The following is a 27205-nucleotide window of genomic DNA, read 5'->3' on the forward strand; positions in this document are numbered from 1 at the left end:
CAAGTTTGAATGCCTAACCTTGTTAATTATGCAATCTAATTTGTAATTATGATTAATTTGTTGAAAATTAGAATAATTTAGAATTAATTTGATTTTCATAATTAATTATAATTTAATTAGATACCTATGATTAAAAACCACCATAAAAATTGTAAATTTATGATAAATTTTAAATTTTTATGACCTAGGCTTGAATCCATGATAATCGGAAATCAATTGAATAATAAATTTTCGATTTTTCGCCCTAAAATTATGAAATTAATATTATTTATTAATTTGTCATTAATTTTAAATATAAATTTTTTAAATTTTATGCGATTCGTTCATATAACTTGCACGCACAAAGCAATGGACGCTACGTGTTACCCTTAAGGGGTGTTGTATAGTGCGGGCATGCGACGACGAGCAAGGGAGCTCGTCGCCCGTGCGGCACGAATGCAATGAGCAAGGGCATGGTGCACGAGCACAAGGCAGCAGCCCTGCCTTGTGTCGTGGGCTACGAGCACTAGACGAATGGGCATGGGCGAAGGCAAGGCACGGCAGTCGCGTGTGGGCAGCAAGCGAGCTGCGCCACAACGCGCACTGCCTCGCGCAAGCGCGCGCAGCGAGCGCAAGCTCGCGTGCCACGAGTGCTGCGCCCAGCGTCGATGCTCGCGCACAGCGAGCGATGGCTCGCGCACAGCGAGCGATGGCTCGCGCACAGCGAGCGCTGGCGAGCGCGCACAGCGAGCGATGGCTCGCGTGCATCGAGCGCTGGCGAGCGCGCACAGCGAGCGATGGCTCGCGTGCATCGAGCGCTGGCGCGCGCGCAGCGAGCACCAACTCGTGCGATGGCTTGCGAAGGGTAGAAGCAGCAGCTATGCGACGAGCGCATGGGCTGCGCGCACATGGCCAGCGATGGCTGTGTGCGTGTGGCCCATGGGCGTGAGATGCGTAGGGTGTTTGCGTTGCGATTAGATCGTTTTGAATGGTTAATTTGAAATTTTCAGTTTACGTAATTTTAATTAATTTTAAAATTAATAATTTAAATTATTTTCTTGGATTTTAATTTTGAATATTGTAATTATAATAAATTTTATTTATTCTAATTATTTTACTAAAATTAAAATCATGAATTAATTTAAATACGACTTAAATTAAATTAAACTTTTTGGATTCAATTATAAATTTATATGAGCTTTAAATTTTAATTAAATTTGTATGTTTCCGGTTAGACTAGAAATACATTTTTATGTTTAAAATTAGTAAAGCATATGAATTTATTGGTTTGAGTGGGAGCCCTTTTTAGTCATAAACTCTTGATTAGGTCTACAAATCCTTAAGGTTAAAACAACTTGATTAGAATTAATAAGGACTGAATAATTGGTAGATTATTGGTGCCCTTGATTAATTGCTGCAAATGTTTACGTGATGCATAATGTGTTTTACTAACCAGCTATGTGGGCCATTCATGATAATGAATGGGTGAATGGTATATATTGTATATGTACTGTTTTGCAGGTTATGAAGTGACTAGTATGGCCCAAATAGGATAGAAAATATGGTCTGCGTACCATTAATTTGAATGTAATTGGTCTAAAATACCAAAGTTGTTTTTCAATTCAAATATGGTCTGCGTACCATCAAATAGTTGTAATTAGTTTTAATTATAGCTTATCCTATTTGAAGAAAATGGTGCCTCCCACGGAGATTTTCAAGACGGACTTTGAAGTTAAAGCTTCAAGATGAAGTCGGGCCATACTAGATCACATTTATCTTATGCATGTTTTAAGTTATTTATTGCTTTTAAATATGTCTTAAAATGCATGAGATCATAAGTTTGATTATGTTGCATGATTAAGGATTTTAGTTCACTTAAAATCTAACCAACATAGTAAGAGCCTTAAGTTCCAAACTTAAAAATTGAGTTAAAAGGTGCCATGCCAAAATATACACTTGCTTGGATATCCTTTACATCAATCTAGTAATAGTTTTCGCTCAGCGAGGTGTTACTTATTGGTCCTAAAGGGGCAAGGTACACAAATAATTGTGAGTACATGTTAGTTTTGGTGAAACTCAACGATATAAGTAAGGAGTCCTTTTATGTCGTGGCAAAATCGATAGGTTTACCTAATAAGTTCTTAGACGTACCTATCAACCAAGAATAGTTTCTAGACTATTAGCAAAAGGCTTTTGCTTACCTAAGATATTTTAGGATTAAGTCGACAAACTGTGCTTAGTTCTTCAATGATTTTAGGATCTTGGAATCATTTTATTCACACCTGCCGGAACACATAACTTGAATAAAATGCTTAATAAACATTGAATTATGCATGTATGCTAGAATTTAAGTTTATTAAGAGAAACTGTGAATGGTTATTTATTTGTTTATTCTTTTCAATTGTAGTTTTTAATATGGCAAACAACAATTCATTCAACATTCGATCAATTCTCGAAAAGGAGAAGTTGAACGGGAAAAACTTCCTTGACTGGCAAAGGAACTTGCAAATAGTTCTTATGCAGGAAGAAAAGGAGTATGTCCTAGAAGAGGCGATGCCCGAAGCCGCAGGCGACGGGGTCACTCGGGCAGCCCTCAATCGTTGGATTGATGCCAACAAGGATGTGAAATGTCTAATGCTCGCCACCATGAGTGCGGATCTGCAGAAAACATTCATCAACTCAGATGCTTTCACAATCATCAGTGAGTTGAAGAACATGTTCCAAGATCTGGCTCGAGTCGAAAGATTCGAGACTCATAGGCAAATTCTTGAGACCAATCTTAAGAAAGGCGAGCCCGTAAGTCCACATGTTCTCCAAATGATTGGACTCATTGAGAATATGAGTCGGCTGGATCAGCAATTTTCTCAGGAAATGGCTATAGACACCATCCTCCATTCTCTTCATAGCGGGTATGATCAGTTCAAACTGAACTACAGTATGAATAGTCTGGACAAAACGCTCACTGAGCTTCACGGTATGCTGAAGACCGCTGAAAAGACGCTCAAAAGTGATAAGCAGGATGTGCTTATGGTGCGTGGGGGCAAGTTCAAGAAATCTAGAAAGAAGAGGAATGCTAAGAAAGGTGGCAACAAGGCCAGCCCAACTAAGCAAACTGGCGCCAAATCTGTAAAGAGGAAGGTCAGTCAACCCACTTCTGAATCCGAATGCTTCTACTGCAAGAAGAAGGGGCATTGGAAGAGAGATTGCTTGAAGCTAAAGGAAGATCAGAAGAACGGAACAGTCGTTCCATCTTCAGGTATTTTCGTTATAGACTGTATACTTGCTAATTCAACTTCTTGGGTATTAGATACAGGTTGTGGCTCACACTTATGTTCCAATCCACAGGGACTAAGAAGAAGTAGAAAGTTAAGCAAGGGTGAAGTCGACCTACGAGTGGGAAATGGAGCACGGATTGCTGAATTAGCTGTAGGAACTTACTATTTGTCGTTGCCCTCCGGGCTAGTTTTGGAACTGGAAGAATGTTTCCATGTTCCAAGTCTTACTAAAAACATCATTTCAGTTTCTTGCTTAGATGCTAAGGGATTTTCTTTTTTAATAAAAGACAATAGTTGTTCGTTTTATTTTAAAGAGATGTTTTATGGATCTGCTAGATTAGTCAATGGACTTTATTTATTAGATCACGACAAACAAGTATATAACATAAATACCAAAAAGGCCAAAAAGGATGATTCAGATCTCACCTATCTGTGGCATTGTCGATTAGGCCATATAAACTTGAAACGCTTAGAAAGACTTCAAAAGGAAGGAATTCTAGAACCATTTGACTTAGAGGATTATGGTAAATGCGAATCATGTTTACTTGTCAAAATGACAAAGCAACCTTTCTCTAAAGTTGGAGAAAGAGCAAATGAACTATTGGGTTTAATCCATACAGATGTATGTGGACCAATGAGTACAAATGCTAGAGGTGGTTTCAGCTACTTTATCACTTTCACTGATGACTTCAGTAGATATGGTTATGTCTACCTAATGAAGCATAAGTCTGAATCCTTTGACAAATTCAAGGAATTTCAGAGTGAAGTAGAGAATCAATTAGGCAAGAAGATTAAGGCACTGCGGTCTGATAGAGGCGGTGAATATCTGAGCTATGAATTTGATGACCATCTGAAAGAATGTGGAATTCTATCAGAATTGACTCCTCCAGGAACACCACAATGGAACGGTGTGTCAGAACGGAGGAACAGAACCTTGCTAGACATGGTCAGGTCAATGATGGGTCAGGCCAAACTTCCATTAGAATTTTGGGGACATGCACTAAATACAGCTACACTCACTATAAATAGAGCTCCGTCTAAAGCTGTCGAAAAGACTCCATACGAATTATGGTTTGGAAAGCCTCCAAATGTGTCTTTTCTTAAGATTTGGGAATGTGAAGTATACGTCAAACGATTAATTTCAGACAAACTTCATCCAAAATCTGACAAATGTATCCTTGTGGGCTATCCAAAGGAAACAAAGGGGTATTACTTCTACAATACATCTGAGAACAAGGTGTTTGTTGCTCGAGATGGTGTCTTTTTGGAGAAATATCACATTTCCAAAATGACAAGTGGGAGAAAAGTAGACCTCGAAGAAATTCGAGTCGAACAACAAACTCTAGAGAATGCTCAAGATGACATTCAGGATGAAACTCAGAGATCTTTAGAAGAATCTGGTGAGAATCATGGTCAAACTAGAAATGTTACCCCGCGTAGATCGCAAAGATATAGATCTCAACCAGAAAGGTACTTAGGTATTTTGACGAACGAGAGCTATGACGTTCTATTACTTGAAAGTGATGAACCTGCGACTTACAAACAAGCTATGACGAGCCCTAGCTCCAAGCAATGGCAAGAAGCCATGCAATCTGAATTAGACTCCATGTCTGAAAACCAAGTATGGGATTTGGTCGATTTGCCAGATGGCTACCAAGCCATTGGAAGCAAATGGGTTTTCAAACTGAAAAAGGACAAGGATGGGAAACTTGAAGTTTTCAAAGCTAGATTGGTTGCAAAAGGTTACAGGCAAGTCCACGGTGTGGATTACGATGAAACCTTTTCACCAGTTGCAATGCTAAAGTCTATTCGGATAATGTTAGCAATCGCTGCATATTACGATTACGAAATATGGCAGATGGATGTCAAAACTGCTTTCTTAAACGGCGTTTTAACAGAAACTGTGTTTATGACACAGCCTGAAGGTTTTGAGGATCCAAAGAATGCTAGAAAGGTATGCAAGCTAAAGAAGTCAATCTACGGATTGAAGCAGGCATCCAGGAGCTGGAATATACGTTTTGATGAAGCAGTCAGTGACTTTGGTTTCATCAAGAACGCAGACGAATCTTGTGTATACAAGAAGGTTAGTGGGAGCAAAATTGCTTTCCTAGTATTATATGTCGACGACATATTACTTATCGGAAATGACATTCCTATGTTGAACTCTGTCAAGATTTGGCTTGGGAAATGTTTTTCGATGAAAGATCTAGGAGAAGCACAGTACATATTGGGCATCAAGATTTACAGAGATAGATCTAAAAGGATGATTGGACTTAGTCAAAGCACTTATATCAATAAGGTGCTTGATAGGTTCAAGATGGCGGACTCCAAGCGAGGCTACCTACCCATGTCTCATGGAATGACTCTAAGCAAGACTCAGTGCCCAAAAACACTTGATGAGCGTAGACGAATGAATGGGATTCCATATGCATCATTGATTGGTTCAATAATGTATGCTATGATATGTACACGCCCGGATGTTGCGTACGCACTCAGTGCTACGAGCAGATACCAGTCAGACCCAGGAGAGGCGCATTGGACTGCTGCCAAGAATATTCTGAAGTACCTGAAAAGGCACAAAGATGACTTCCTGGTCTATGGTGGAGATGATGAATTAATTGTTAAAGGCTATACGGACACAAGTTTCCAAACCGACAAAGATGATTTCAGATCACAGTCTGGGTTTGTCTTCTGCCTCAACGGAGGAGCAGTAAGCTGGAAAAGTGCTAAGCAAAGCACCATTGCGGATTCTACAACTGAAGCGGAGTACATTGCTGCACATGAAGCAGCAAAGGAAGCTATATGGCTAAGGAAGTTCATAGGTGAACTTGGTGTAGTCCCCTCCATTAAAGGACCAATTGCCCTATATTGTGATAATAACGGAGCTATTGCACAGGCAAAGGAGCCTAGACACCACCAGAGAGTCAAGCATGTACTTCGTAGATTTCACCTTCTACGAGAGTTCGTTGAAAGAAAAGAAGTCGAGATAAGCAAAATTGGAACTGATGACAACATATCAGATCCATTGACTAAACCTCTGCCGCAGGCGAAGCACAACTCGCACACTGCAGCTATGGGAATCAAGCATATTAGAGAATGGCTTTGATGTCTCTGTTTAATATTTTAAAGTTTTAGAGTTTAAATCTTTGTAAAACATTATTGGTTAATCATTCACAATAAATGAAAAGAATTCATTTTTCCATTTAATTTGTGGTTTATTAAATGATGAGTCCCTTCAATTTGACGAAATATTCAAGATAGACTGTCAGGACCAGTCCTGTGACTAAGAAATGTCTATCAAGTGAACTTGAATGTCAAAGGTTGAAAATGGTCCCTAGTCGGAGTTTTCTATAAAATTGGACGCATAGAAAACGTTAGACGACTAGAATGCAAGATGACTAGTAGTTCTGTTTCTTGAACTATGTGGACATGGCAATGTCATAATCATTTGCATAGATACTTACTTTGGGAAGACTAGTATCGGACAAGACCTATGAAACTTTACTGTAAGAGATGAAAATTTGTCATAAGTAAATTTCATTAAAATTATTATACACTAAATCCTCAATACCTGAGTGATTTGAGATTACTTGTTTGAGAACTGGTTACTTTGACGTTGACCAACCGTCGCACCGTAAAAGGAGGCTATAAAGGCAACGCTCAGGTAATCACCTATCAAACGAAGTCTAATCTCAAGATCGCAAGATTGGGATTGTCCTCCCATAAATCGGGATGAGATGCTTAAAAGTTGTACAAGGCCACTCGGAGAGCTAGAAACTGTGAAATGCATGGCCGTTCTCGGATGAATCATAGGCTATGATTATCTATTTATTTGATCAGTTGAACTCTGAAACCGAGGAACACCTCTGGACATAATAAGGATGACAACTCTTACCTTATGTTCAAGAGCAAGCATCGAGCGACAAAGGAATTAGGAAATGCACACTTGTCCCTAAGGACAAGTGGGAGACTGAAGGAAATAATGCCCTTGGTCCAAGTATGCATTCAATGTTAAGTCTAATAAATGCGGTTCAGTATTAATTAACAAGTTAATAATTCAGTGAGATCAAGTGAACTGAATGCCTAGCTAGAGGCCGCTTCAGTTCAAGTGGAATTAATGATATTAATCCACAGCTTACTCTTGACTGAACCCATAGGGTCACACAAATAGTACGTAAACGGATCAAGTATTTAATGGCATTAAATACTCCATCTATGGATATTCGGAATCGACGGATCTTGGTTTCAGTGGAAGCTGAGATCGTCACAGGCAAGAAATGAATACTCCGGAAACGATGATATTGCTGGAAACGGAAATATGGATCGTATCGGAAATATTAATATTATCCAAGTCGTAGATGTTGCCGGAAACGGAAACATGGTACGTATCGGAAAATATTATCGGTAATGGAAATATTGCCGGAATCGGAAATATTGCCGGAAACGGAAATATTGTCTGAATCGGAAATATTATCGGAATCGGAAAATAATTCCGGAAACGGAAATATTAAATATTTGTTCGAAACGGAAATTAATTCCGGAATCGGAAATGTTAAATATTGTTCGTATCGGAAATAAATTCCGGAATCAGAAAATTAATCGGAAGCGCGTCGTACGAATTAGCATCGGACGAGCTTGCTAGACGAAGGCCCAGCACGAAGCCAGGCCCACGTCCAGCAAGGGAAACGCGCGCCACAACACGCCAGCCCAAGGCTGCGCCAGGCCCACCGCAAGGCAGGCCCAGCGCGCGCCCAAGGCTGCGGCAGTCGTGGGCTGCGATGCTCGGGCTGTGCGCGCGCGCGCATGGCGCCCCTCGTGGGCTGCTGTGCGTGCGTGGGTGTTTGTGTTCACATACGAAACCTAAAACGTACAGGATTCGTTTAATGATTAAATTCCTAATTCTATTTGATAAATTAATTAAATAAGAGTTTTATTGTGATTCTAATTTAATTAATTCGTATCCTAATTCGATTCCAATTCTCTTTCCATACCCCTATAAATATGTGGCCTGGGTTCACAATTTATAACAAGTTTTTCAAGTATTCAAAGTGAGTTTTTGAGAGAAAATTCAGACACATTCCTTGCTCAAAAGTGCCGAAATTTTTAGTACCTTAAGGGCGATTCTAGTTGGTCAATCTTAAGGCGGATCCGGACGTGCTGTGGACTATCTACGGAGGGACGACACTTGGAGTCCTAAAGACTTGTTCTTGTTCGGTTCGGGCGCAGCTAGGGAAGGCACGCAACAAAGAGTATGCATCTAAACTATGCTAAATGATTATGTGTAAATAATATATTTTCCTGGCTAAATGGTTTTTTCCGCATGATTTATGTATTGTCATATGTATCATAACCTAACACAATTCAATTACATAATCTGAAAATTAAATTTTATATTTAAACATAGTATATAATCTGAAAATATAATCTAATCATAATAACTTATAATCTATATTCAAGGAGCATGAATTAAATTAATAAAACTTCATTAAAACCCTAACTTAAACGTAGTAAATAAATCTGAAAATAATTAAATTAATTTCAACAACATGTAATCTAAAATTTCATAACTTAATCATAAAAATCATAAATTTAATTCAAGAAACATAAATTATATTAATAAACATAATTAAAATAATTAGTTACTTAGGGTTTAAGAAATAACCAAAAAGGAGAGAAAGAGACAGTGCAAGCCGGCGGCAGGGCGGCGCGGCAGCGGGACCAGGCGGAGGAGTACGACGGACGACGTCAGGTGCACGCACGGTGGTTGTGCAGTGGTCGCAGAGGCTGGAGACGCGTGTGGAAGGGAGGAAGTGCACGAAGGAAAGAAAGAACAGGGGGGGAGCTGGTGGCGGCTTGCGGCGCGACGGAGGATGGTCGACGGCGCTTGCTTGGTGGTCGCGGCTAGGTCGCACACGGTGGTTGTCGGTTCTGGTTCGAACAACACAAAGCAACGAGTGAAAAAGAGAAGAACAAAAAAATAAAGAGAAGGGACGAAGGAGGAGAAAAGAGGTAAGAGATTTACCGGCGACGGAGGGGCGACTAAAACGCCGGTGGGGTGGCTGACGGCTGAGAGCAAGGAGTGGAGGCTTGAGTATTTTGCAATTCACGTAAATCTTGAGGAGAAGGAAGGGTTTTGTTTTCCTGCTTTTGTTTTTCACGTAAATTAGTTTTGGGTAGGGGTTTGGGTTCCTTTTTGGGTTTTAATGGTTTGGGCTTTACCCAACTGGGCTAGGAGTAGGATTTGGGTTGTTGAATCCAAAATGGTTAGGATTGCTTCCTAATTTCAATCGAACGGAATTTCGTAATTCGAATTCGTTTTAACTTAAAATTCTAAAATCATTTTCAATTTCGTAAACCGTTGAAAATATTAAAATGTAATAAATAAATATACGTTAATTATATATTTATTACTAAAATTTATAAATTCTATTTAAATATAAATAATATACGTTAAAATATATTAATAAAATTTATAAATTTACGGGGGATTACATTACGTTATAATATTTAGATGTCAATAGAAGACTTGTAAAACTGAAAGCATTTCACTCGTCGAATAATATTATGGATGCTCAAATGCTCTCGTGGTAGTGTAAAACACAATAAATTGTCATCATGAGAATGTCATAAGCATTAACATCAACATTATTGTATCTTCAACGCCTCATCTACAATTGATTTTGCAAGATTCTTCTCATTATCATATTTTCATTAATTGATTATTTTAAAATGAAATAGCCAACAATTGTTTGTCATATAATACGTATTTTTTGGATATTAACTCAACTAAAGACACGTCGTTGTATCCAATTAATCCAAAATTATTCATTTTAGCTTTTTAATTACCGAAATTCTAGATATCGAAATGATTTATAGTGAATAATAAATCATCAAAAGATAATTATCCTAAAGAGCAATCCTTAATTAAACTAACTCATTCATTTTCAATGTCACATCCAAAAATGACTTTCAAGATTTTTATTATTCTCATATTTTCATGGTTTATTTTAAATTGAAACGAAATTTAACAAATATATTACTTTATTTTTAATTGTTAAAATTACAAAAAGTTATTTACGAGCAATAATTTATATCAAACAAATTACGGTAACCATTTAGGAACTGCTCTCATGTCTCGATTTAAAATGTTTTCTTCATAAAGACACATCATTTTAGGTGATAAAAAATATTATTTTAATTGTTAAAGTTGACATATATTCTAACAATACGAAAGATATTAAAATATTAAATGCTAACCAATTTTCATCTTTTTCAGAATTTGCCTGATGAATTAAGATCTGCTTTGAAAGGATGTTGGATCTCGTTCACTGGTAAATCCGACCGTGGGTTTTATTAGACCAGTGGGTTGAACATGGTGCATGGCAAAATAAATTCGGCTTGGTAGCCTATTTCACTGAAGCAGTTAAACTATACACATACTACGCAACACGAGTACAAGAAAAATTGGACACCCTTGGTAAGTTTTTTTAAAAAAATTATTTACGGAAGAATAATTTACATCAAACAAATTACAATTAATCATTTATGAAGTACTCCATAGAAAGCTAAACCAATTCTATTAAACATTTACAAATTATTAAATTACATGTCCAATAATATGAGGTTATTTAGCTTGTACTTATGGTAACTCAAAATATTTATAAATTGACTAATTTGTAAAATTGATATAATAAGCTTTTTTTAGAGAATTGATATAATAATTTAAGAAAACCTATAATTTATAATAATTTTAGAAAACCTATAATTTAAGTTTTATCTCAGTATTACAACCTTAATTAGTAATTTTTTTAAGAAAATATTATGTAGTATCTAATTTGAATATACCCTTCTTCAAAACCATATTTTTTTTATCGTTAGTTGATGTATCGGTTAATTCAAATGAAACTAATATTGTAATCCATAAGTTGTTCTGCGTCTATAAATAGAAAAAGAAGATATTTCCCAACCTACGCACTTGATTATATTGTCACCCTTCTCTGACCAACCTATACAATTATTTTAATTGTTAAAGTTGACATATATTCTAACAATACGAAGGATATTAAAATATTAAATGCTAACCAATTTTCATCTTTTTCAGAATTTGCCTGATGAAATAAAATCTGCTTTGAAAGGATGTTGGATCTCGTTCACTAGTAAATCCGACTGTGGGTTTTTATTGGATCAGTGGAATAAACATGATGCATGGCAAAATAAATTCGGCTTGGTAGCCTATTTCACTGAAGCAGTTAGACTATACACATACTACGCAACACGAGTACAAGGAAAATTGGACACCCTTGGTAAGTTTTTTTTTAAAAAAATTATTTACGGAAGAATAATTTACATCAAACAAATTACAATTAATCATTTATGGATTACTCAATAGAAAGCTAAACCAATCCTATTAAACATTTACGGATTATTAAATTACATGTCCAATAATATGAGGTTATTTAGCTTGTACTTATGGTAACTCAAAATATTTATAAATTGACTAATTCGTAAAATTGATATAATAAGTTTTTTTTTAGAGAATTGATATAATAATTTAAGAAAACTTATAATTTATGTTTTATCTCAGTATTACAACCTTAATTAGTAATTTTTTTAAGAAAATCTTATGTAGTATCTAATTTGAATATACCCTCCTCCAAAACCATATATTTTTTTATCGTTAGTTGATGTATCGGTTAATTCAAATGAAATTAATATTGCAATCCATAAGTTGTTCTGCGTCTATAAATAGAAAAAGAAGATATTTCCCAACCTACGCACTTGATTATATTATCACCATTCTCTGACCAACCTATACACTTGATTATGTGTCACATGTTGCTTACCACCGAACAACATGTGACGAGCTGATAAACTATTAACGGAGAGCTATAAAAAAAAATACAACTTAAAAAAGCGGTAAGAAACGGTTATGTAACAAGTTTATTATATAACAAGGTTATTAATTATTAACTTGTAACGAACCGTTAAGAAACGATTAACCGATTAAGATGTTCATTGACGGTTAATCGTATCGTTAAACTTAAGGTTACAGATTAACTGTTTCTTAACAGTTCGTTTAGCATGCTAGTTCCTCCATCCGTTTTTTGTAAATACACTTTTTTTATTTGGTAACTATCTATACTCACTTAAATACGCTCTAATAAAAAATAAAATAACACAATGCATCACATGCTATTACTATCCAGATACTCATTGTTGTTTTAATTTAATAAATAAATTACTAACTTGTACATTTGTACTCCCTCCGTTCCAAAATTATAGTCATATTTTTTAAATCGGGCTCTCAAAATTATAGTCCTGTTTCTAATTTTGGCTATTAAGGTCTCACTTTTTTATCTACTATATTAATTAAAAATGCATTGAAAACTTACCCATGTACTATATTCCACTTTCCTATGTACTATATTATCTTTTCCATGCACTTTATTCCACTTTTCCATCAAACTCAATCATCATTTGTAATTTATTCTAGTTTTGCATGTATTATATTCCATTTTTTTTAAAAACTCGTATTAGGCGCTACGTAGATATTTTTATTAATTAATTATTAATACTACGCATATACAATTTCATCCAAAGTCAAACACTATAATAATTAAAAAATAAATCTAAAATGAAATTCAATCCAAAATAAAAAATAATCTAATCTACTATATAAATATAGCAGTTGGTATATATAGGAGTTTTATTTTAACTTAACAATTTAATAAAATTCGTGCATCGCACGGGCTAAAATTTAGTAATAACTGTAATAATTTTTTTGAAACGGAGGTAGTACAACTCATGAACTTTTCAGTGTGAAGCAAAAAAAAAATATCGTTTGGCTTAATGGTAAACGGCAATGAACAGCTCTATTACAAATATAAAATGAAAAATTTAGGAGTCACATCAGAGGTTCTATGGTGTAGTGGTTAGCACTCTGGACTTTGAATCCAGCGACCTGGGTTCGACTCCCGGTAGGACCTTTGTTTTTTATTTTTACTTGAATTTTTATTTGTAAAGTCATTTCGTAGTTGCTGGTGCATCTATAATTAAGGGTTCTATCTCTGGGGGTTTAGGTTAGTGTTAAACCAGTAATCCAGCAATTAGCTTCAAATTTACATTTTTATGGTTTTATTTTACTTTGTTCAAGAATTCAAAATTCATGCTTTTCTAATTTTGTCAAACGTCAAAATTCATGCATGTCTAATTTTGTTCTAATTTCATGTTCAATTTGGTAATTGGGGGAAAATGGGCTAATTTTATTTAGGGAAGATGGAATATGTTTTAACTAATTCCCAAGTTTAAGAATAATTGACATTTTGTCTAACCCAGTAACCTCAATTTCTCTAACCTGAATTGTGGGTCTAGTTTTAGTTTAAGTTTTGCTAATTAGTTTACATTTTTATGGTTTTATTTACTTTGTCAAAAGATTCAAAAATTCTTGCTTTCTAATTTCCTATGCGATTTGATAATTTGGGGAAAATGAGATAATTTTACGGATAAATTATTTTTTACCACCTAAAAAAATCGAAAAATTGTTTTTTATCACCTAAAAAACTAAAATTTGTATTTTACCACCTAAAAAAATTTTAAAATTTGTTTTTTACCACCTGAAAAATGGAAAACTAGATGAAAATGTTACGTGGAGGGCACAATAACGATTATATTTCATATATGTTATTTTCTTCCACTATTTCATGTAATTAACTTTCTTCTCTTCCCCCGCTTTCTTATTTTCCATGAATTCACATAATTTTTCACCATCATTAATTCATAAAATAAACAAAATTTAATGAAAATAAAGAGAGAAGGGTGAAAGAGTTAAAGAAATTCATAAAGAGAATGTAAAAAGTTAAGAGAAATTAAATTAGGTAGTCACACATAAAAGTTGCATCTACTTTTTTGTTTTTATGTGGTAAAAAACAAGTTTTAATTCTTTTATACTCCCTCCGTCTCTTTTTGTTCTTTACGTTTGGTATTTTTCACGCGTTTTAATTAATTTGCATCGAGATTCCTCAATTTTTTTAATTTACACAAGATAAATTACGTTTTTTTATAATGTTTTCATTTTTGGAAAAGTGTGAGAGATTAAATGACCAAATGAATTTAATTGGTTAAAATAATAATTGAACACAAATTTTGATAGAATATTAAGTCATTTATGTGATAATATAAAAGGAAGTGTAAAAAACATTTTGAAATACCCAAAAAGGAAAACGTAAAGAACAAAAAGAGACGGAGGGAGTAGGTGGTAAAATTTGTCCTAATTTTACATAGGGAAGGTTGAATTTGTTTAACGAAATTCCCAAGTTAGCATTTTGGCTAACCCAGTAACCTCAATTAACCTCATAATTTTGGTTTTTTAAAGGTCAAAGATTGTAATAGTCCTACACTGATACTGACATAGGGTTTATCAGGTGTTGATATTAACATTACCTATGATTCTCACTTTCTCACTCTATATCAAGATGGTTAGCAATTCCATCCTTGAATGATGTGCAGATTCCTTCTTCAATATGTTTGGTTCCAGTTTGCCTTGAATCTATGGAACAGAAAACAGGAGATAAACCATTAACCTTAGTTTATGGTCGATCACAACAAGGTTGCTTTCTTCCACAATAACTGTATTAATTGGTTGTGTTTGTGGATCATTATTTAATTTACTTTTTCATCTGTTTAGAGCGCGGCAGTCCGAGCTGTCAGCTGGAGCATACATGGGCATCAGTTGCTGAAAGTGTACATGCAGATCTGATTTCAGCTTTTCAGGATGTAAGAAATGAACTGGTGGATCAAAATTTGGAAGAAACTAAACCAACTATAGTAGCGCGATTTGGCAAAGTGCTTTTTCGTAGGTAGTAGTCATTTCTATTTCTTGCTCACACTACTTTTGTGCTTGATGTCTGCAATCTTCTATTTCTTCTGGTATGTGAATTAAATGAATGTCTTAAGTTGACTGTGATGGTTAATGACTTATTATTCTTAATAGAATTGTTATCCAGTTGTAAGTGGTAAACAATCTTCTGCCATGTGCACATATTAGAGCATCTTTAATGGTAAGCAAATTGGTAAGTTGTTTTCATTTGCCATGTCAAATTTAAAGCTACTATTTTTTCATGTGTAATTTGCTCCAATGGTTAGCAAGTTGCTTGAGTTTCTTTTACCATTTTTTTAGTTTATTTTTATGATTTAATTCACAAGTTTATCAAATAAAATAATTGTTTTACTTTTTTTTTTTCCAAGCTAATTAGCTTTGTAGAGCTAATTTGCTTAACTTGGCTAATTGCTCATATGTACTCCAATGGTTGGCTAGTAGCTAAAAATCTTATGAAAATTGCAAGCTAGTCCCTACATGTAACCATTGGAGATGCTCTTATGCCTTTTGATGTGTTTTAATGAGGGATGTGAGCAGATAATCCTTGCTGATGGTGCAGAATCTGAAGATGTATGGGTTCATAGTTCATACTGAATTTTGATGGTGCAGGAAATCTACATGCAGCATAGATGTTGTAAAGGAAAAATCAGTTTCTAAATCCTATATAAAGCAATTTAGAAGAATGTTCTACACTAATGTACCTACAGAATACATGGAACACATTAAAAATGTGAGTGTTCCAGAGCTCGGTGTTCATATCAAGGAAGAAAAACTGCTATATCATGTGAAGGTATTTGATGAGATCGCGAACTTTCATGTATACTCTTGTTTCTAGGCGAGTGCACGCCGTTTACTTATTAAATACTTTCTGTTTTATTTTTCAGCTAGCGGATGCCAGACGGCCTGATTCAACAATATCTTGCAAATGTAGAGTCCAAAAGGATGAAAATAAACTCGAACTCTACAAGGCCAGTGCTTTGATTTTTTTCTGATTATAACATAATAATTAGGCAGAATGGGTTCTCTTACTCTAAAACAGTCCTTAACAGCAGTTATTGGGAGTAAGCTTACATGTTAACTGGTATTCTAGGTATTGACTTTGATGTTTCTGGTTTGTAGATTGAGTTAAACCAAGTACGTAATTTGGTTGTGGACATAGCCTGCTTGGAAAGTAACGTGGATCTAAGATTCGCGCTGTGCACAAAAAGGATCTGTTGAAATCAAGCAGAAATCAAGTAACTAAACACAGAGAAATTGGAGCTCAAACAGCCATTGAAGAAGCTGTGTAAAAGCTTATATTTAGAGAGAGAGTGAGTCTGTTGATATAGCTTAGGAATATGATCAACTAAGCGTACAAAGAAGGAAAGGCTAGCTATATAAACTACCTTAATGCAATGCTGTCATAACCAATCAGCTTGCAGGATAAAAAACTAACAACCAATCATAATCATCCTAGGTGGCAAAAGCTAACAAACTAGCTGACACAATAACAGAATCTATTATAAGGGAAATAATCAAGTGAGACCAGCTCCACCTTTGTTATTGTGTGGATGACTTGCTGATGAAGTTTCAGCCACTGGTGTAGTATAACCAACACCCCCCCTCAAGCTAGGAGGTGCAGGAGAGACTCCAAGCTTGGAGAGAAGATCATAAAACTGGGGTGAAGGCAATGCCTTTGTGAACACATCTGCCAGCTGTGAAGTAGTAGGCAAATAAGTTAGCTGAATTAGTCCCTCCAATACCTTATCCCTTGTAAAATGGCAATCTATCTCTATATGCTTTGTTCTTTCATGGAAAACTGGATTTTTAGCAATGTAAATTGCTGATTGATTATCACAGTGTAATGTAACTGGTTTCAAATCAGTAACACCAATTTCTGCTAGCAATCTCACCAACCAAGTGATTTCAGAAGCTGCAGCTGCCATGGCCCTATACTCTTCCTCTGAAGAACTTTTGGACACAGTGCCTTGTTTCTTTGACTTCCAAGAAACAGGTGAGTTGCCAAACAATAGAATGTAACCAGTGATGGATTTTCTGGTGTTAGGACAAGAAGCCCAATCACTATCAGAAAAAGCTTGCAAAGTTAAGGTATCAGCAGCTTTAAGAAGAATACCTTGCCCTTCTGTACCAGCCACATACTGCAGTACATGATGAAGAGCTGCCACATGAGGAACCCTGGGTAGGTGCATAAACTGACTGAGCAACTGAACTGCATAACAAAGATCTGGTCTAGTATGTGTCAAAAAGTTCAGTTTGCCCACAAGAGTTCTGTAATGTTCTGGTTTATCATAAATATCCCCTTCATCAACAAGAAGTTTGGTGTTGATAGGTAAGGGAGCTGCAACAGTTCTGTGCAGATCAAAACCACTTTCTGCAAGAAGAGATTTAGTAAACTTTTTTTGAGTGAGAATGATCCCATCAGGTAGATATCCAACCTCAATACCTAGAAAGTAACTCATGACCCCCAGATCCTTAATACTGAAAACAACATGAAGATGTTCTTTGAGAGCAACAATAGTAGGTAAGTGATTTCCAGTCAGCAGTATATCATCTACATATACTGCAGCTAAGGTGATGTGTGGTCCAGACTTCTTAATGAACAATGAATAATCATTTTTAGACTGAGTGAAACCTTGATGCAACAACTCATGGTGAAGCTTAGCAAACCACTGTCTAGAAGCTTGCTTTAAGCCATAGAGAGACTTCTTGAGTCTGCAGACCATGTTGCCTGGATTAGGAATGCCCTCTGGTACCTTCATGTACACTTCTTCATGTAAATCACCATGAAGAAAAGCATTGTTGACATCCAGCTGATAGATAGTCCATTGCATACTTGCTGCCAAAGCTATAATGCATCTTACAGTGGTCATCTTCACAACAGGTGAAAATATTTCTTCAAAATCTATGCCATATTTTTGTGTATATCCTTGTGCAACAAGTCTGGCTTTACACCTTTCCAAAGACCCATCAGCCTTAAGTTTGACTTTGAACACCCACTTGCATCCAATTGGTTTCTTGCCATGTGGGAGAGGGACCATATCCCAAGTATGATTGTTCAGTAATGCCTCTATTTCTTTCTCCATAGCCTCAATCCATTCTGGGTGAAGTACTGCTTCTTTATAATTCCTTGGTTCCATCAGGCTATCAATAAGACTTACTAGAGCATGATAAGTAGGTGGCAAGCTAGTGTATGAAACCAGATTGCACCAATGCCTAGCAGTGTGACAGTGATAGTCTGCAAGATAAGAAGGTGGCTTATGATGTCTGCTGGACTTTCTGAGAGATGTATCTGTAAGATCCTGTGTGGCATTAGAAGGAATGTGAGAAGTAGAAGTAGAGAAAGATGGAGGAGAAGAGCGGGGAGAAGAAAGTGGAGTGGTATGAGGAGAAGAGAAAGGAGAAGAAAGAGTGTCTTGAAAGGAAGTGTCTGTGTCAGTAGAAAGATTGACACTAGAAGAAATATCAGTAGGAGTGGAGAAGGGAAGAATGAGATTTGGATCAGGAAGAAGAGGAGTGTGTTTAGGGAGATAGATTGAAGGTGGAAAAGAAGTAGAAGAAGAATCTGTAGTTGGAGTGTGATGAAAGGGAAAATGTGATTCATGAAAGATCACATCTCTGGAAATTGTTATCTTTTTGGTAACAAGATCTAGAACCTTATAGCCTTTTTGTGAAGGAGAGTACCAAATGAATACACATGATGTAGCCTTCTTGTCAGACTTTACCCTATCTACCTTAGAGGTAGACACATAACATAAACACCCAAAAGCTCTTAGATGATCATAGAGAGGTTTATGCTTATGAAGCTTTTCATATGGTGTCAAGTTTCCTATACTCTTCAGTGGCATTCTGTTTATCAAATAAGTTGCACAAAGTATACAGTATCCCCAATATTATATAGGTAATTTGGACTGGAAATGCAGTGCTCTAGCAGTTTCAAGCAAGTGTATGTGTTTCCTCTCAACTACACCATTCTGTTGTGTTCTACTGCAACTGGTTTGGTGTATAATACCTCTATTGAGAATTATTCTTTTTATTCCACCCTCACACAGTTCCAAGGCATTATCAGATCTAATGCAAAGAACTTTGGTATCAAATTGTGTCTCTACCATTTTGAGAAATGAATCAATCACAGGAACTGCATCTATTTTAGATTTCAAAAGATGTGTCCATGTTGTTCTTGTAAAATCATCTACTATTGTAAGAAACATTATACAACCAGTATGTGTCTTGTTCCTATATGGACCCCATGTGTCCAAATGAATCATCTCAAACATCTTAGTAGTTTTGATACTACTAGTAGGAAAAGAACATCTAGATTGCTTAGCTGCTGGACAGATTTGACATATGCTACTATTATTATTGAGAGTTCCTAGACTACCAATAACATGCTTCATCTTCTGAAAAGGCACATGTCCTAGCCTTAGATGCCAAACTTCTGCTTCAGTTTGACTTGAAGTTGCTGCTGTTAGACATGTTGGTTCTGGAGAATTGATGACTGCATCTTGACTTGAATGAACACTGTAAAGTCCAGATTTCACACTACTAAGAACCTGTGGCCTTTTCATTAAATGGCCCTGGATGTAACATTTATCAGCAGTAAATGAGACAATGCATTGAAGATCTGAACATAGTTTGTTTACAGACAGCAAATTGTAGTGGAACTCAGGTACATGCAATACACCTTTTAATTGAATGTTCTCATTTAGTGTCACTGTGCCTTTGTGATGTACAGCTACTCTTTTACCATCAGGTATAGTTATAAACTCATCAACTGCTACTGGTTCATAGCTATCAAACATGCTTAGACTTGTGCACATGTGGTCTGAAGCTCCACTGTCTGATAACCAGCTAGAATGAGAACAAGTAAGAAAGCAATAAGTTGTACCTGCCATGTATGCATGTCCAGAAATTTCTCCTTCCTCCAGATTAGGTTCTGCAGTAGTCACTTTCTCATTCTGTTGTTTGTTCAAGAGACTCAATAGCTGTGTACACTATTCAGGTGTGAGAAATCCAGGTGAATTATGTTGTGACTGGTCTCTATCATACTGTTGTTGTTGATATTCTGACATCATATCATCTCCATAACCTTCTTCTGTGTATGCAGCTGCTGCCACCTTTTTATCATTTTTGAATCCCTGAAATCCTGGTGGAAAACCATGCAGCTTAAAACATCTCTCAGTACTATGCCCATTCACTTTACAGTGATCACAATAATAGCTTGAAGTAGGCCTTCTGTAAGCTGGTGTTCTGTTGTTGTTGTATGAGTAGTTATTTCTGCCATATGTCTGTTGTGGACCTCTGTAATGTAATTTCCTCTGTTATTGAAATCATTGTATCTCCTTCTGTCTGCTGCAAAAGCATGACTCTCATGATGCTGAATTGAAGGCATACTGAGTTCTCTTTGCTTTTCTTCTTGAGCCAGCATTCTATAGGCATGTGATATAGTTGGAAGTGGTTGCATCATGAGGAGATTACCTCTTGCAGTGGCTAAATGCTCACTCAATTTCATGAGAAATTGCATACGTCTGTGATCCTGTTGCATCTTAGCAATCTTCTGTGTCAAATTACATGTGCACATATTACAAGTGCAACTAGGCAATGGATTTGCAGCACTCAATTTATCCCAGACTGACTTGATTTCTGTAAAGAAATCTGATATGCTTTGTGTTCCCTAAGTAACTTCTGAAGCTTGTTGTTCTAATGCAAACAATTGAGGTCCATTAACATATCCAAATCTATCTTCAAGATCCAGCCATATTTCTCTGGCTGTGTTAAAATACATTACACTTTTTGCAATGTTTGATTCTAGGTTAAACAATAACCAAGATATCATCATGTCATTGTAGCATCAGTCATTTCTGGTTTGTTTATAGTTCCATTTACAAACCCTAGCTTATTCTTAGATGACATGGAGATCATCATACTTCTTCTCCAGTCACCATATGACTCTCCTTCTCCTTTAAATTTCACAGAAACCAATTGATTTGCAGTATTGTCTGTAGGATGTAAGTAGAAATGGCTAGAAGGATCTTGATTAGGATGAAATGGTGTTTGTTGTGCCATTGTAAAAGAGGATCTAAATTGATTTTGTGATTTAGGAAGTAAAAACAGTAGATTATGATCTCAAAACTACTCAGCAGAAGCACATATGGTGAAGAAACAAAGAATCTACTACAGGAATTTCAAACAAAGAATTTCAGAAAAGAGGAAACAACAGACCTCCAAATTTGCAGATTGAAACTTCGGATTTTGAAGAAAAATACTGGAATTCTGGAATCAACTAGAATTACTGATTCTAGATCTTTAACGCCTGCTCTGATACCATGTTGAAATCAAGCAGAAATCAAGTAACTAAACACAGAGAAATTGGAGCTCAAACAGCCATTGAAGAAGCTGTGTAAAAGCTTATATTTAGAGAGAGAGTGAGTCTGCTGATACAGCTTAGGAATATGCTCAACTAAACGTACAAAGAAGGAAAGGCTAGCTATATAAACTACCTTAATGCAATGCTGTCATAACCAATCAGCTTGCAGGATAAAAAAAACTAACAACCAATCATAATCATCCTAGGTGGCAAAAGCTAACAAACTAGCTGACACAATAACATAATCTGTTATAAGGGAAATAATCAAGTGAGACCAGCTCCACCTTTGTTATTGTGTGGATGACTTGCTGATGAAGTTTCAGCCACTGGTGCAGTATAACCAACAGGATCCTAACACCTCTCCAGGTTTGCTGCGGTATCTATTATCTTATTACTCGTATTGATTAGATGTTGTCTTGGTGCCTGTAGGATTTGTTTCTTTTCACTACTACAAAAATCTCCAAAGAGACCCAAGAAAACAGATCCATTAGTGTGTATAACGGGTCTCTTTAGTTAATAAGACCTCATATTATAAATAAGAGGTCTCTTATGTAATCATGGGCCCACTTACTAAACAATAGAAGATATAAAAGAGACCCGTTAGCGCAAAAAAAGGTCTCTCGTTCACCAAGTGAAAAAGAAGAGACCTGTTATCTGCTATATGAGGTCTGCTCAAACCATAACCCCTATTTCTTTCTCCCTTCCATGTACCAGCGCAAAAAAAAAAACGAATCCTTTAATTTCAGATCTAATTGTATTCCCAGCGCTCATTCATCTCAAACTTCTCACTCCTTTATTCTCAATCAAAACCCCTAATTTATATTATTGCAGATCACCATTTTCAGAAGCTCATCGAAATTCAATAAAAGAACCCTAATTTTTGAAATATGAATCTCAATTTCTCACTTTAATTGATGCAAAAGTTTCCAATTTTTCCATTTAAAAGTGTATCAGCCTTGGAGGTTTCATATGGGGAGTCAATTCGCGGAGCTCAAACAATAGCTAACAGAGCAAGAGATGAATCGCAAGCTAAAAGAAAAGTTCAATAAATTTTCGGTAACGACTCTGTAAAGCTAATTTTCTATCTCTACATTATTATTATTTTTTGTTAATTTGGTGTTTTACTTGTAATTGAATTTTTGAGTATTTGCAAAGATTTTTTTTGTGAGAATACCTTGCGAAGCTTTTGCCTTTAGAAAATTTCTTCCATAATATTAGTATGTTTTCCCCTTTTAGCTTTAAGCTTTTTAAAAGTTTGAATACTCCTCTTTCTCTCCCTCTATGTCCTTCAAAAATATAAGCTAACCCTGGATTTATTAGTGAAATGTTATCACTATTGTATATGTTCTGTAGAACGTGCTAAGATTATCTGAATATATATATGTTTTTTTTTTGTAGCCTCTTGAGTTTCCTGACATATGAAGTTGCAAGGAAACATTTGTCACTGGCCTGTCTTCATTTACTAGCTAGACTGGTTGCCTGCAGAAATTGACTCAATTTTAGGTTTCTTCAAGAGATGTTTTTACTTTTTGTTTCAAAAAATAATATGTACTTCATCATTTGCTCTGTTCCTTATCCTGGTTGCAGGCCAGTTTTGGCCTTGCTTGTAGTTTGCAGAGGCTATCTAAATTGCAATAAGAAAGACTTATCGTTTGCATAGTTATATGTTTTGGTCTTCTTGACCATGAGAGATGAGTTTGAGTAAGGATAAGGAGTACTCGAGGATTTTGCCAAAGTTGATGAACTTGTGTCAATATCAGATGAACATTCGGGGATGTAGTGTGTGGTAGTTTAGCAAATTCTTTATGGCGGAAACACATACATTTTAATGTATTAGCCTCTAAACTCATACTGTTAATTTCAACTTCAGATTGTTCCTGCTGCTAGCCATCGACTTTGCTTGATCTTTTATGATGCAGGTCCTAAGAAAAACTCTCTAAATTTATATCTTCAGATAGTTTTCCATAGCAATAGGTTGGTTCTTCTATTCTCTCCTTGACATTGATTTTAATCAAATAATAACTCTTATATAATTTGTTAATTTGATTGTCTTTTCATGATGATTAGAGTGCTTGGTTCTTGAGCTCGGAAGATGGATATTGGGTTTTTCTATGGCCATTGCAGACTACATAGTAAGCATAAACTTTTGCATGTCATCTCAACTTTGAACATACTTTAAACATGGTAAACTTAGTAACATAATGATCACTACAGGCACTACAAACTCCTATTAGTGTGAGTGCGTGACAGTGCTAATTCCTAGTCAAAATATCCTATATGGCTTGACCTAAATGGAATATATGTTTATAAATCATGTATACCTCTGCTTGGTTTGTCTATCAAGCTGAAATAGCTGAATTGATCAGTTTCAGTAATAATAACACTCACAAGTAGACATTCTCATAGAGTGGCCATAACTTAGAGCCTTAGAGCCCTAGGAATTTGTTTTTTCATGACTTTTTATCAGTATTTTTTTAACCATTGTTTGGAAATTACATTATTCTAGAGTACCTCGCAACTGTGTAGGTTAATGTCACCATTATTAATGGCGTACTTGAATGCTAAAATGCTGTTAGAGAAGGAGCTGCCCTTAACATCAGAAATTGTGTGGTGTGAATGGTAGGACACTTTGATTTGATAGAATAATAAATATTACAAAGGATAATCCCTTTTGTACTACACTAACTAAATGTATTAATGCTTGTCGTGCTACATGTACAATGTGGATTGCTGAGGAGCTTTTACAGCGATAACAAAGGGAATTTTGGTGTCCTGCTCTGCTAGAAATACTGGACCCGACTCTAGCAGCTTGTCAAATGTTGCTCCATGGATAACCACTGTGGGTGTTGGTGAAATCGATCGTGATTCCCCAACCTATGTTATCCTAGGAGATGGCAGGAATTTTACCGGTGCATAACTTTCCAGTGGTAAGCCTGTTTCCAGCAAGTTATTATCCCTTACTAATGAGAATGTGTTTGGATAAACTGTAGCTGAGAATTTTATGATTTGTGATCATCCATTGCTACTCTATAATATGTTTGATGTGTTTTTGAATGCTGGTAGAAATGTTGTCTATTGCCTTGTGGCCTCTTTTGGGATCAATTGCCTGCAAGCCATCAATTTTTTTGTTTCATGTTTGATTTTGCATGCTATAATAAGTTTCTTTCATGAGTACTTTATTTGTTCAGTAATTCTTACGAGGTGTTGCATTTCTGCACATTTCTGAAATTATACTTTTCTATTCTTGTTCATTTGCTATGGTCTGAATTGATTATGATTTTCCCTCTTGATGATACTGCGTCAGTGCTCTAATAATGCATGGTTCACTCGGGTCTATAATAACCAATCTTTAATCCATTGTTGACCGCTGATGTTCGGGGCATTTCTTGCTTGCCGAATTTCAGTTGGTTGGTGTTGTTGGATGTACTGGTAACAAACTGTCAGATTTTTTCTGTAATATCCCTGTTTTCTTCGTTGCATTGTTGGGTTTAGGCGTATTGTTTGTGATATACTGTGGTGTACATGGGTTCTAAATACTAAGTCACTACTCCTGGTGGTGATTGCTAAATGATGTCTTCTATAGTGTTGGTTTTGTATTATCTCCTGCTGTTTTTTTTGGAGTTTTCTTGGTGCCTTAATACTCAGTAATTCAGAAGGAGTGTAGTCTAGGAATGAGATATTAGTTGATTGCGCGACTCCTTGATTAGCTAGCCAATCCGCCGTGCGTTTTCCTTCCCTGTAAACATGAGTGAATTTGATAGTCCAGTGTGTATCATTGATTAAAGCAAGGCACCTGTTAATTAGATGCGTGAACTCCCCTCTGTCAACCATATTTGATTGCAGCGTTTGAACGCAAGATAAGTTATCAACTTGGACTAGTAGCTTAGTGATACCCAACCTACTTGCTAATTCCAAACGTCATATTAGAGCCTTTCATTCTGCCTTAATAGCATTACAGTGGACAAGGTTCACACTTAGTGCAGAAACAAAGTTCCCCCCCTGCATCTCGAATAATCGCCCCTCCACCTGTCGGGCCTGGAGAGCCTTTGGCCGCACCGTTAGTGCTGAGAATATGCCACCCTGCTGTTGGGTGGGTCCAACGAACATGAATCTCTTCCTTTGTTTTGTGGTGGTTGCCCTCCCTTTCCTGACTTTCTATGCTGGCAACTTCCTGGCGAATATATTTTGCATATTTTCGTGATGTTGGTCGCTCCAATTCTGTTTCTTTGATTGTTTGTTGTCCTGAAATTGACATCCTATAATTAATATTATTGGATTAGCTATAAATTAAGTCAAAGCAAAGTGATCTCATAGTCAAGCTTTGAAAATTAGATAATAGTTCAACTGCATTTTAACATTGGAAAGAATTTGATATCATGTTTTTTTTCTTCTTCTGCTAAATACCGGTAATATTATCGTAGTAGTTGAGGAGTTGAACTATGTACAACCTATTCCACCTAAATCCATCTGACTAACCATTGATTCTGTACATGTTTGATCCCATGAGATCAAAACATGGGTTGTCGCTTGTTTCCTCTTAGAATGCTGCTCGTCTCATTGTAACAAACCATAATGAATGCTCCAATCTCTGCTGGGATTTCATTCGCTCTTACTTTCTATACTGGCTACTTGCTGTTTTGTTTTTGGAGTTTTCAACCTGCCTTAATGCTGATGCCCTTTAGTTTAGGCAACCAAATAAATTACCCTTAATATATTGCTGGTTGTATTCGAAGTTTCATTCAGATGTTTATGTCTTTCTCATCATTCATGTTATCGTTAATCGGTAAATGAGTCGATTTTTTTAAATTATTCTTTGTTTAACTACTAATTAATAATTATGCTACTTATTACAGTTTTCTGAAGAAAGTTATTCATCGGAAAATGTGGATGAGGTTAGACACATGTGGGTCGAGTATTTTCTCAAGCAAAAAGCGGACCAAGAAAACAAAGTTGATGGTATGGAAATAACTCCATGAGTTTTGGTTTCAATTGTTGGTAAATTGGTGTGAATGATTATATTTTGGAATTGATTTTTGTTTTACGGTTTTGGGAATCGCGATGTAAAGTTTGACGCTTATGCAAATCACAGTTTATGTAAAGCTTGCGTTTTGAGCATTACTTGTTGGAAATATTTTTTTTGGTAATATATGGATTATGGAGTTGTTCTCGAATTATTACAAATTATTTATTGTAGCAGGTGTGGTTTTGTGCGTTTGATGCCGGCTGGCCGGTATTTATAGAGGTGTAAACGAAGGTGTAATGTGTATATTAATGCGGTGCATGCTGGCCGGTATTTTAGAGGTGTAAACGCAGGTTCAATATGCATATTAATTAGTTCTGAATATATCGCTGATCGACCAGTGCTATTATCGTTTTTTTTTTGTTTTTTTTTAAAAAAAAAAAGGTTGCAAAGAGACCCGTCAGGTGCAATAAAGGCTCTCTAGTTATAATAATAAAAAATTCAAAGAGACCCCATGTCTAAGATATTAGGTCTTAGTTTGTAAAAAAAATAATAATAAAAATAACAAAGAGACCCCCTATCTATATATGAGGTCTTAACTGCTTTAATAAACAAAAATAAAAATATTCAAAGAGACCTCCTATCCTACTTATGGGGTCTAAACAATTTAAAAAACAGATCTCCCATCTCTAAAAAGGGGTCTTTTTCCCTTCTAAATGATTTTCACCAGCTTTTACATAAGAGACCCTCTT

General features: G+C 36.0%; 1 long non-coding RNA gene and 1 other non-coding gene across 10 annotated transcripts; both read left to right on the top strand.

Moving 5' to 3' along the window:
* Positions 1-13168: 13168 nt before the first annotated feature.
* Positions 13169-13240, top strand: TRNAQ-UUG (transfer RNA glutamine (anticodon UUG)). The gene has a single exon. It is a non-coding gene; the product is annotated as a tRNA-Gln (tRNA).
* An 8885-nt stretch (positions 13241-22125) lies between these two features.
* LOC130472534 (uncharacterized) lies at positions 22126-26664 on the top strand. 9 transcript variants are annotated; one of them, XR_008933066.1, is made up of 6 exons: positions 22126-22549; positions 23364-23467; positions 23561-23625; positions 24020-24112; positions 24241-24420; positions 26347-26664. It is a non-coding gene; the product is annotated as an uncharacterized lncRNA (long non-coding RNA). The 9 variants fall into 9 exon arrangements; XR_008933064.1 differs by adding an exon at positions 22892-23323 and having other exon boundaries at positions 23413-23467; positions 23561-24420; XR_008933065.1 differs by having other exon boundaries at positions 24000-24420.
* Positions 26665-27205: the final 541 nt, after the last annotated feature.

This window comes from Spinacia oleracea, chromosome 4 (assembly GCF_020520425.1).
Source record: "Spinacia oleracea cultivar Varoflay chromosome 4, BTI_SOV_V1, whole genome shotgun sequence".
NCBI lineage: Eukaryota > Viridiplantae > Streptophyta > Magnoliopsida > Caryophyllales > Amaranthaceae > Spinacia > Spinacia oleracea.